Source organism: Prenolepis imparis, unplaced genomic scaffold, assembly GCF_030444845.1.
Source record: "Prenolepis imparis isolate NDT839.2.m4 unplaced genomic scaffold, iyPreImpa1.0 SCAF_3, whole genome shotgun sequence".
Lineage (NCBI taxonomy): Eukaryota > Metazoa > Arthropoda > Insecta > Hymenoptera > Formicidae > Prenolepis > Prenolepis imparis.
In genome coordinates, this window is record NW_028141161.1 from 8,849,756 (window position 1) to 8,862,809 (window position 13,054).

General features: G+C 41.2%; 1 protein-coding gene across 2 annotated transcripts in view; it reads right to left on the reverse strand.

Moving 5' to 3' along the window:
- LOC145934165 (protein bric-a-brac 1) overlaps nt 1-13,054 on the reverse strand; it is a 355,572-nt gene that overhangs the window by 287,433 nt on the left and 55,085 nt on the right. For both annotated transcript variants that reach the window (XM_083034508.1, XM_083034509.1), the window contains exon 3: nt 2,449-2,575. The gene's annotated coding sequence lies outside the window, so the exon portion shown is untranslated. The remainder of the gene's footprint in view (nt 1-2,448; nt 2,576-13,054) is intronic.

Below are 13,054 nucleotides of genomic sequence, written 5' to 3' on the forward strand. Positions count from 1 at the left end.
TGGGTGGAAACCCGCGGGCACTCTCCGTAGGACGCAAAACAGAAGGGCGCAGTTCGATTGTCGCTGCGGGCCTCTTTACTTCAGTAGGACGTTGAGAAATAACGGAAAAATAATGAATCGAATTTTTGATCGCTTTTAAAATTCCATCGCTTTTTCCCAATCAACATGCGGAGGAGAGACTCGTGGAATCGCGCGTGGAATCCCACGTGGAAAGATAATAAATTTTGATTTATTATTCAAATTAAACATGCGAATTATACATAGAGCAATTTCCATAGATATCGGTTTAGTTTAACCGAGGTTTAGCTAATTCATGTCCCATTCTAATTCCGTTCATAGATAATCAGTTAAATTCTAATTAAATTTAACGAATATTTATATGTACCTGAATAACTTTAATGTGATTTACGAGCTTATTCGACCTTATTTAACCTATCGTCATATTATATTATCATAATTATTGCATCGAGACACTGTAGCAGATTACATTTCACTTCACAAAACCGTCAATAATGTTTCTCCGTAACGTTGTAACGGCCGTATTGGTTTTGACGAACAAGTGAAAAAGGATATATATTGGACCGAGGAAACAGAGAGAAATAGAGATCGGTGAGTGGCGCGTGGGCGACGAGGGAGTTAATTCACGAAAGCGCCGAGGCGAATTCAATTCGCGCGAGTTAGCGCGTGACGAAATCGCCGCTCGTCGCCTCGTTGCCGGCGACCTAGGTCATAACTATTTAAATACCCGTGGCTGGATAAATTGTTGTATTAGTCACGCCAAGCTTATATTAATACACGGGCCCGTCTCCGACTCTCGTTGTTCCCAAACCCGTTATTTCCCCGTTGTTTCCCCGGACAAACGCGAAATGGATGGCGATACTTGAGATATTTGCCTCCGTATATCGTTGATTATAAATGTCTGAAACATCGGAGGTATTAATTGCGAATGGCGATATTCGTCCTAAAATTATCTAGATATTGTTCAATTATATACAAGACGAAGCCCCGATAGATAATATAATTGACAAATGTCAAGTATTTCAACCGTGACATATTAACGAGATTAACTCCATGATTCATCTAAAATCTCCCACATTTAAAGTCATTTTAGAAAGAAATGAGGATTAGGTCGTATATACACGTAGGATACTTTCTATTAAATTTATAATCAGCTGGAAAAATTAAATTGCATTGTCGAATCTCTCTTACGAGACGCTTCCTTCTAATTTAAATTGCGATTTAAATTCAAATTTAAAAGGACATTTGCTCGGCCTTTCGATACAGTACGCAATCGTATCAAATTGAAACACAGCGGTGCAGCATTTTCTCTCCTGGATCGACTTGATGATGCGTTCTGGCGAAAAGGAGCGAAGAAGAGAGACAGAGACGAGCGATGGAACGACTATTTAGGCGATTACCCTCGCGAGAACGAGGCGCGCACGTTTGATCGCATCGTCGTCGCGACAAATCGACATTGTGTCACTGCGCCTCTCTCGTTGCAGCAATAACGCATATATAATATACGCGCGCGAGCGATGCATAAACGGCGTGCGCGCACGAGCGCGGCATTACAGACCGCTGATGTAATACTTTTATGATCGGCCGCCGCAATTTCTCGGTGACAACACTCGCTATTTCTGTCGCCGAGTTTGTGCACATGACTGCCGCGACGAGCAATATATCGCGCAAATACGCACAACGCTCATGCCGATATTTATATAGGGTGTTCGTCATTCTTTTCGGCCTCTGGATAGAACGGAGAAGTTAGATTCTGGTCTTTTAATCAGGCCTCGCGCGCGCGTATAAATATATGTACAATGAGGACGTATCTTCGAGATAAGAGGGAAATGATAACGATGAACGATGACTTGCATGATATTACGTTCATAAAAATGTGATATAGCTTTCACAAATTTATATACTTGATTTCATTACAGTTTGCCTGACAATGGAAATGTAATTAGTATATGAATCCATTAGACGCTAATATGCTTATAAAATTATATGATAATTAATATTTTTATATTTCTATTAATTTGAAGCAAATCTCGCTTCGACGAGAATAAAATCTGGAGTAAAATCAGCGAAGAAAGGAAAAATATTTAATAACTGAAATTTATAAAAATTTCTAAGGGCAATATAATTCAATTGCGACTCCAAACTCGGAATACCATCGTTTGACAGGAAAGAATGTATCCAGACACCCCGTATAATATATCGAGCGCGTTCTTTTTTTTTCCCGCTTCCTCCGCCTGCATTGTTCGTCCGTGTAACGCGAGTCGTTTCTCGCTTTCAAAACGGAGCTTCCTTAAGCGGAGGAGAAAATCGAAGCCGACGATGAGGGGGTACGCCGCGGTCGCTCGTTACGTAGGTGGAATCAAGGCGAAACTTTCCGCATGAAATTGCAACGTGCGCCCGGCCGTGTAATGCCCGAGTGGTACAACTCACCTGTACGTTACATGTCTTCGTACGCTGTCGATACCGCTCGCAGTAGAGGCTGCGCTTTTTCCATGCGGGGTGCATTGCTCTCGTCGAAGTCCGTCTGCGCGTTGACGCCTCCCCGCGATCCTCCGGCCTGTCATGAAACAGAGAAAAAAGGATGCGATTGAGAAAAGTGAGCGACGGGAGACGGCTCCGCCAGAGATTAGCTCGAAAGTCGAAATGGATTAATTAATCATCTCGCAAATTTAAATTATCGTGTTTTCTAAGATTATAATACGAATCGCTAATTATATACAATATCGTTGCATTTGTTATTTGTATTAAGATCTAGGAGAATTATTCTAGATTGGTAGACAAAGTTTTTCTAATAAAAATGACACTATATCCTACATTACAATAAAAAATCTTAACTAAGGATATATCTCTGGTTGCCTTCTTTTTTTGCTATATTAATCGACAAAAAAATGATGATATTGTAAAATGTAAATCAAGTTTTCCGTTAATATATTTATTTATAAAATTCTTTATCCTTTTATAAAGTTTTCAATTAGATGTATATGCATATACATGAGGGATGTTTATAGCTAAAAGATTAAAGATCAAAGGCTCCTATCTGTGCGCGCGAATACAAGCAACCCTTCCCTCAGACACTTTAATCCGCAGAAATACGTAACTGCGGTGGCGAAGATTGCACGGACGGCAAAGTAAGAGAATGATTTATTGGCCGACTGACTTTTTCCATTCATGTAAAGGGTAGGCGGGGTGATCTTACTTATCGCGACATGTGTCTTTTGCTCCCATACGCATAAAACGATGGTACTATTTCATTTTATCATATCTCTTTTACACATTATAATATTCATATTCACTTTTATATATATTTAACTTTTCGAAATCTATGCGCGTAAGAGAATGGAGGGGACGTAAGAATTTGGAGAACGATGAACCGCCTCGTCGACAGCCGGTTTCGCGAGCAATGTGTTTGACGTGTCTGGCCGAAAAGGAAGAAAGAAAGAAGAGAAAGGAGAAAGGGGTACAGGCGAGTGGCGAGCAACGGTTACAGCAGAATAAACCCCTCAATAATGAGTTCCGCGAGTGAATTCCCTCAGTGCGGAGAGAGGCTCGAGATAATAAAACGGAGCGCGGGACGCCGGCGGTAGTCGAAGGGAGACAAAGGGGGGCCGACTGGGTGGCAGGGGAACGGTACGAGGGGAAGAAGGGAGGGCAGAGGGAGGTTTCCGCACTGGCAAGAGTAATAGTAAGAGGCAATAAAATATAATGAAATAACATCCAATCCAGGAGAGATATTGTGAAAATATTATTACTAACTTATTACTCGTTGGGCACGGCGTACCACGCTCTCGACCTTTTTCTCCATTTTTCCCTACCTTACTCTCACCCTCCCTCCTGCTTTTCTCTAGTCTTCATTCTTTGCCTCCTCCCGTTCTCGACAAATGTATACAGGGTGCGCCTGAAAAGGTGGGACTCGATAATATTACTTGCAAAGAATTTTTCCTTGGCAAAAATTTCTCAGCCAAGTTTCTCGATTTCTAATAATGTTGAGTATCTCGGAAATTAATGAGACATTAAATCTTTCCCGCAGATAAAAATTCACTAAAAATTAACTGTAAAATATTATTTTTCATTTATTTATCTTCCTTACGCACACAAGTCTAATTCAATAAAAAATCAAGTTCTGATTTAAATGATTCCATGTGCAAATTAGATATATGTAATATTATATTAAACTGAGTTAATACTGAGTTAATATTTAAATATTAGATAAAATAATATTAATCTGAAAAGTTGGAAAAGATAATAAGAGAAGAAATAAACTGTAATAATAAAAAATAGCATATTTCATATAAAGAACGGCTATTCATGGTTGCCTTGTAAAAATGCCACGGAGCTATCAAGGGTCTCTCGACAGCAGTCTTTTCTGTTTTGTCTCAAAACCAGCTTTCCGTCAGTCACGTAGTTTTACACAAATGTAATCGATTCATTTTTAATAAAAAATTTTTTCTGTTTTTAAGCGCACCCTGTATAACACCCTCCGGTTCTTTCTTTCCCTTCCGTCCGTTTCATGGTCGCCGGAGACGCGATAAAATTTCTCTCTCGTTTCCCTTATCGAGCACCAATAAAAATCGTTTACCTTCAGCAGATGGCGACATACTTCGGTCCACTTCGAAGGACACGCGGAGGTTCGTCCTCGTGCAAAAAAAAAAAATGCGAACGTTGCGTCGCCGAGTCGTAGACGACGACGACGACGACGCGCAGATTTCCGCGGCTCGTTATTTTAAATTAGCCAGCGCGCTCCGCACTTTAAATTATACCAGGGCTGGATCTAGAAAATTCTCGAAAAGTCGGCCGCCGATGTTATAAAAATTAAATATAATTCAAGGAAAGCGAGTTTCGTTAGAGAATAAATTTATCGTAATAATCATTTATTTTTACGCGAGAGGAGAGGAGATGTATTTTTTTTCCATATTCAGGAAGAACACAAAAAAAAAGATAAAAACGTCTCTCATTAGCAAAATTAATTAACTGTAAGATTACGGCTTCGTCTTCGCATCCCGCGCGCGTTGCAACACACGAGGTTGCAATCTTCCCGCGCTGCAACACGCATTGCACCTACTAGCCTAATCGCCCGGCATCGCCGTCGAAATTATTCCCTTTTAGCGTTGTTAGTCGGTATACGCTCGCGATTCGCGATCGATCCTCCGGACCGTCCGGCTCTCTCTCGCATTTGAAATGCAAAGTGCGCGGCCGAGCATTATCTTCCAGGAAAGACCGGCGGACGAACGGGGAAGAAAAAAAAAAAAAGAAAAGAAACGCAGAGAAAAAAAAGAGGTAGAAAGAAAAGATTATCGCGAAGCGAGATATCCGGAGGGAGATCGCGTTTGCGGTGACGAAAGATGGTTATATAAAACGAGACGAGAGGAGAAGGAAAAGACGAAGGAGGGAGGGAGGGAGGGAAAGTGACGGCGTGCAACAATCCTATCTGACCGTGTAAATCTCCGAGCGTCGTAACGAAGCGGCAAATCGAAACTAAACGGTAGCCCATGAATGGGAAATTAGAAAATAACGTTACACCGGCGCGAGGCCGCGCGCGCTTCCGGCCAGGATACCCCGGTGTATATATACGTATATACGCGAGATGGAAGGCGAGCGGAGCATTATGTGTGTTTATGCCGCGTGTATACGTGCGTGTATTAGTGCGTGAATGCGTGCGTGCATATACGTGCGTGCGAGTCGTCTCACGCATCCGAGAGCTGCCGTAATGCGCATTATTATCTCGTAAGCGAAATCTGGTTACCAAGTCCTTTTATTAAGGATTTAATTGATCGACGACGCTTAAAACGCGAGCTCGCCGCTTCTGCTTTCGATCCCCGACGTATCCTCCTCCTTCTCTCTCGTTCCTGCTAAATAAACTTTTCTCTCTCTCTTTATATACGTGTCCTTGTCTTTTTTTATAATAAAATTTACCACTTAATTTTTTATACGCGATCGTTACTTGCGTTCATTTGTTTCTCCCATCTTAATTGCATAGTCGCTAAATTGGATTCGGTGTCTTTCTAGATTTGCATTTCACTGTTATTTTCAAATTTTCTGGCCCGTCATTTTACACCACTTACGTGTGTATATCCCGAGTATATTGTTCTCGTGGGTTCCCACCCGGAACATAATAAACCGCCGTCCGCTCTATCTATCTATCTATCTACCTATCCGTCTCTCTTCCGCTCCGCCGGGTTTTTTTACCTGTGTGCTTTAAAGAGTTTAGCAATATAATCGGAATATTTTTACATCCTCTCCTTCCCTCGCATATTACACGAAGAGCACCGCCGTGTTTCGGACAAATTTTATTTCCGACACTCGAGATATTTCACTAAAATGGCAGATCTAGTGATGCAAACGACGAATTGTGCGCCGAGAGATAAAATAATGAGAATTCTGTGAAAAAGATATATACATGATTGACACAAAGATACTTTCAAATATTTGGCGTGAAATTAAATCGGCAGCATTAATTTTATTTTCCACACTTTTCGGGATATTATTTTAATTCTTTATATTTCGCATTCTCATTCTTCTTACGTTTGTTTATTTATTTAAATCTCTCCGCGCGCAAATACACGTTTTGCTATTTATTGTTGTGAGTCTCTCTCTCTAATTTAGCGGATACCGAGTTACATTGAAATCTGCATGAATTTGCTGAAAATACCATGCGAAATTTCGCCGCGAGTTGCGTTCCTGCGCGCTGGATAGCTATTACTTACGCCCGTCTATATTCCGAGTAATTTGCGAGAGTAGAACGATTTGTCGAGACAACGTCGCTTATATAAATAATATGTCGTTATGCGAAATACACAGCGCGGAGGGGCTCCCTCGTCCGTGTCGCCGCGCGCGTTTACGTGTCTTTGCTGCACGCGTTACATAAACGCATCTTGCGCACGGCAGTGCGTACGTTGCGTGCGTGTATATATGCACATACGTGCATCCGCGCGCTCGGAATGCATATATACGCGCAGGAATAAGCGGTGCACGACGATTGCGATCGTAAGTAATGCAAGGAGCATAAGAATAATATGCGTTTATTCGTCGGATTAAAGATCACTTTCTATACTTGCGCATATCGCAACTAGAATATTTTAATTCACTTCCTAAACCCGAATGTGCAGATCGAAAATATACATGTCAAAAAATTAATTAAATATTAATTAAATTTAGTAGGGAATTTCCCGTTAAATTACAGTTGAAAATATTAGTTATCACAGACATGATAATATTTTTTTCCCGCGTGCATATACATGCGCACGCGATGTGCAATGTCATTATATCGCGAATACATGGAATTTGACATTTTCATCAAAGTTGCATCGCGATGACCGAGCATTAGTCGCAAATCGGATATATATGTATGTATTTATTTTTCTTGCAAATGTTAGACAACGACACGCACCATCTATTCAATAATGCGCGTGCACGTACGCATGATGTACAAATATCCATAAACGCGGAGCAGACAGAGCTAGTGCAGCTAGTTGCATCGCGCGCGCGGCGTATGAATAAAATACGGCTCCGGGCCGAAGATTTCGCCGAGTCGACTCGGTATAACTCGTCTGTCGCATTTGCATCCGCATTACGCGAGCGTATATACCGCCGGCTTGCGTAATATTATAATCAGCCGCGGGAAAATAAATAACTATGGCGTCTACCTGGCCACCTCTCTACACCGTCCCTTTCTCTCTCTCTCTCTTCTTTCTTTCTTTCGTTGTTCTCCGTTTGTTTTTTCTCTCTCTCGCCATCAGATAACTATCTTTCCGTTTCCTGCTGGCGGGCCGCAGTAAATACACATAAGTCGTAGCAACCTACTTGCTATAGTTGAAGAAAGAACGAGGGAATGAGTCGCGGCGCGGTCGCAGATGGAGGAGAAGGAGGACAAAGACGGCGATAACACGTAACTACAACGATTTCCACTTGAATTAAGAGCGCCTCGTAAAACGGAATTTATTATTCGCGCTCGGGGGAAAATTTTTGCGGAGCGACCGCTCAGAAAAAAGCTCTTCCCTCGAAAAAAGAAGGAAAAAAAAAAGAAAGGGAAACAAAAAATGTGTGAGAGAGAGAGTGAGAGGGGCGGCAGAACGCAGAAAGATCGCGCGCTGCGGCGTCCGCCTGATTAAATATCATGAGGAACTTGGAGCGAAGATTGCAACGCGCATGGCCGGGAAATAAATGCCCCCGTTGTTAAACCCCGGGTATGTATAGCGTGAAACTACTGCCAATTCGCGTGAATTCTACAATTTCGTTTCGTACGAAAAGTGTCCGAGAGTTTTTAATTGTAACGAGTCGCGAACACGGTGGGTGTGTAGATGTGTGCGTACGTGTGTAATGCGTGTGTGCACCTACATTTTATTTATTTCTTTTTTTTTTAGCATAACTTTATTTCAGCACTGGTTATAACTTTTTTACCGTGTACACAATGAGGCGTATTTACTTTACGCGCTGAAGAGACGCGTATGTTTTTTAAATGCACTTGACTGCGGCTCTTGACTTAGGGTTAACGTACGCGAAAGATATCTTCTCAGGAGCATCGAATGACAGGCCTTGGACGATAAAGGAAGTGTCACTCATACCGCGGCGATACGCGATGCATAAAAATCACGCACTGACAAATGAGAATGTATCCCAATTAGCTAATTAGCTTGGATAATACATTACCGACAATTGTGAATGAGATGTGTGATTCGAAGGAGCCAATTATCATTCGAATGGAACTCTATTTGAATGAAAAGAATTTTTATCTTTTGTTCATATAAAAAAAAAAGTGTCAGTAGCCAGTGTGCAATTATTGATAATGTATCACAAATTACTTAGACGTATAAATTACACCTTCTTTACATCTTCATCGTACTTTTAACAAATTTAAAAATATCCGCGAGACACGTGTTTGACGTGATTTTCAGTTTGAAGCGAACATTTTCCAAATGCGTAATCCGCCCTTTATTCAGGCTTTACTCCAGATGTCCATATTGCCTTATGATGCCGAATCCCTATCGAATCGTCGACTCCGGACGCGCTTTAAAAAATTTCACCGGCTCGTCCAGCTTTTTCCTACTAAATGATGATAATCATTAAATCGATGGAGCCGTCCACGCGCTCCTTCGTTTCGCGGCTCGTCCTACTTCGTAGACTTTTCATTAGCGAGGATTCGACTCGGGAATATCACCGGGGCAAAGCTCTCGCATCCGGGCACCTGTCCCTATCTCTGTCTCCCTTTCTCTTTCTCTCTTCCTCCCTTTCTCATTCTCGCTATCCCTATCCACCGTCCCTTCATCCTCTCTCAGGCCCCTCTCCCTCGTCGCCATATCTATTCCGTGCACTTGCACGCGCTCGCATGCATACGCTCGGCCGCCACGTACGAACGCACAAACGACAAAACACGTATTACGTGTAACTGGAGTCCGCGCTAGAGATCAATACACATAATAGAGGGTATCTATAGCGAGCGCAACCCGTGCTCATTTACTTAATTGTGTTCTATACGGCATAACCGAGGCGTGGTGGTGCGGCTCGTGTAGGTACACCGCCGCCTCCCTACGCCATCACCCCTTTCTCCCCCCTTCTTCCTCCCTGCTGCTACCCTTCGTGTTGCCCCCCTTGCTGCTGTCCCCCCTTGTCGAAGAGCGGGAAGAGCGGGGGCGAGGGCCGAGTGTGCGTAATATTCAGACGTATAACGCGCCGGGGCCGCGTAGGTACATTGGCATCAATTTATGGGGGTTGGGAGAGCCGCCCCCGCCATGGCTATATGTATATGCACCGATAGGGTTGAATATCTCGCGCTTTTGTGCCTCGTCCACATCTCCGCGCGCTTCCGCCCCTCTGTCTTTTCCATCCATCCTCCTCGTCCGCCGCGCATTGCTCCTTTCCGCGATTGCGTTTCGCGTGTTTTTGTCTCGGTTCAAAGTTGCGCCCTGCTCGATACGTAGTATCATCAAGTTTCGGGAACAAGAACCATTATTTCCCGAGATAAATGCCCTCTTTTTCGAATAAACTCTTTAAAGGTATACAACTTTGGAAAAGAGCGCCAAGTTGATAAAAACATATTTCACAGCGTTGATTAGGGATCTTTGTGACATACATTCTTCCTATTACTTCAAAGTACATAAAACTCATCGTACGGACTCGAATGAATTCTTTGACGAATTTGGAATCTAAAAAATTTATTCCGATGCACATTGCAATTTTTGTTCGATTTCACGCAAATAGATTATATAGTTGCGTTACTGCGAGTTGCGCCGGATAAACCGATCGAGACAGATGTTCGCGAAACGCGAACTCGAGCCGCAGAAATAACCGGCGGCGACCGCGACAGCTTCGACGAGGATCGAGCTGGCGAGGAAAAGCGCGCGCGAGATATCGCAAGAATTCGCGGCGCGAAAAGGGTTGAAAGCGATTCGCTTTCGGCAGCGGACCGGCGGTCGACAACTGCGACAAACAACAAAATGTCGACCGCAATTATGCTGTAATTAACTTGGAAACGTACACGCGCGCGTACGTACACGTGCGCACATCGGAGATGCACACACACACGCATATGCATCGGCGGCGCCGGGCGGCTTCACAGGTGGTTGGAGATTTTTGTATTTAGCGGTTGGCACCGTCCGGCGTTTACACGTTTACACGCACCGTCTGGCTGCGTTATATGCATGTTTGCGGTGACGGAAGAGAATTTAAACCAACCATCCCTCCCGCCCTCCCCCTTCCACAGCGTCCATCGACGCTTCGTGTCCCCTCGTCAGCTTCAAATTCTGACAAACTAAAACCGAAAATTAGTCATCCAAGCGCGTATCTTATTCCTCTTCATTCTCCGATAGATGTTAACGATTACGTGTACTGAATGAGAGGTGGGTCCTTTCGAACCTTTCGGCCCAATGTCAAGGTATAGTTGTAGGCAGAGTTAGTTACGTATTTCAATTTCGATAAATTTGCAATCTCTTCTACAGTTCGAATATATCCGTCATATATTATAATCATTTGATTATACATTTTATAACTGTCAGCTAATTCTAATTTTCTTATTTTATGTATTGAACATTGAATAATGGAAAATTAATTTTTTCATTTATCTTAAGTTACATGAGGAAGATTAAAATCATGATAAATTTAGATTTAATCGATTTAATACAACTATAATCAAACAAGACATGATTAGAATTATTTAATTACAAGATGTAATTGTGATAGCGTGACATCGAACATTGATCAATGATAATTGAATAAAGTCCTTCCTTATTTTTACTTTTATCCTTACTTATTACTGATAAGACAGGAAGACGAGACTGACATGTTCTCTCTTGGAAAGTAAACAAAGTGCAGTGGTTTACATGTTAAACCGCAGAAAATGGAACGGAGAGAATTTCTCCGACAAATAGCATGAATTTGCTGAGCCATTGGCGTGTATTCTGCGGCAAATAAAGACGACGGAGAAATTCGTAATAAGAGGCTCATTTGGAAAGTATGATTTCACGGTCGTACATCATTGCTTCATGTATTTTCTGTGCTGTCAGTACTTTAAGTATCTAAATATAAGCATTTGAACGTTACGTTGTGACATCCATTGCTTTGTTATAACAGGCAGAAGAGCATATATACAAGGTGTTGCACCCATCGTATGCAGGCAGAGCAGGTTAAATCGAATGAAAAAGTCTTGTGCGTTTTGCGACCTTCGTAATAATTAATGACAAATTAATTAAAAAAGATCGGGGGCAATCCGGGCTAGCACAATTGCGCGGCTAGAAGAGGCAGCTTAATGTTACGCAGTTACTATAATAGGCGTGTGATGAAGAATCAAGCTATTAATAAAATCAAATTTAATTATATATTACGCTTAGCAACCGTGTGACAGTGGGACCTCTTCTCGTTCCGCCCTTATATTCACGCAAATTGGCCGATCTTTTTTTAATTTCTTATTTATTATTGCAAAGGTCGCAAAACGGACTTTCCTACTTTAATTCGCTCTATCTGTACACGAGGTACCCTGTATACACATGAATATTAAATTATACAAATATTTTTAAGTATAGAAATTAATTATTTATTAGACGATTAATGTATTGCTGAGTTTTTCCTCATTCTATTTATTCGATCCTGTGATTCAAGTGTTTTACTGCGCGGTCTCGATCCGAATTACATATGTAATATTTAAATCATCGAAAAGTCGACTATTTTCCTGTTCAAATGTCAACGCACAAATGATAAACAGCAGCATGTCAACAATAGCGCGCTAGACGATACCACAAGGTTGAATATTTTGTTATTGATAATTCCTTGCCGAAATATTTACGCATTATCATGTGTAATACCATGTAATCATTCCGTATCATTATCGTAATTATCAGCTCGCGCGATCGATTATTTTATAATGCTCGTATAATTTAATACATGTCATAGTACGTAAAATATTTCGACAATAGAGTCAAATATATTTTGTTCGATGCTTTATCGTTTGACTTTTCGATGATCTAAATTTAATTCGGATTGAGAACGTGCAGTAAAATAATCGAATCGATAAATAAAATAAGGATAAATTTCCGTGCTACATTAATCGTATAATAAGTAATTAATCTATACTTTAATTAAAATATTTGTACAAATTAATAGTCCATGTATATACAGAATGTCCGATAATCGCCTTGTATATATATATATAAATTATAAAAATTATACAAAGCAACATAAAAAGCAAAATAAAAAATATAATAAATTTATGTTTTTTGTATATAGCTCACAATATATATTTAAAGATTAATTGTAAGCCATAAGGAGATCAGTTCAACAGTGAACAAAAGTTCTTTTGAACGGCGTTTCTGTGATACAGTAAATATTAAAATATATTTTTCTTTATAACAAGGGTGACGAAATTTTACCTCAATTGAGAGTCGAGAGATGATTAGAGGGTTCAACGCTTCCGGGAGCGACCATAAGGGAGCGTCACTTCCGGTCGAAATTACGGTTTAAATTATGGTTACGACTAGGGTGTTACAATATAATCATATCGCGATTGTATATATACGTGATGTTTATTACATTATTAAATATACATAGCGTTATC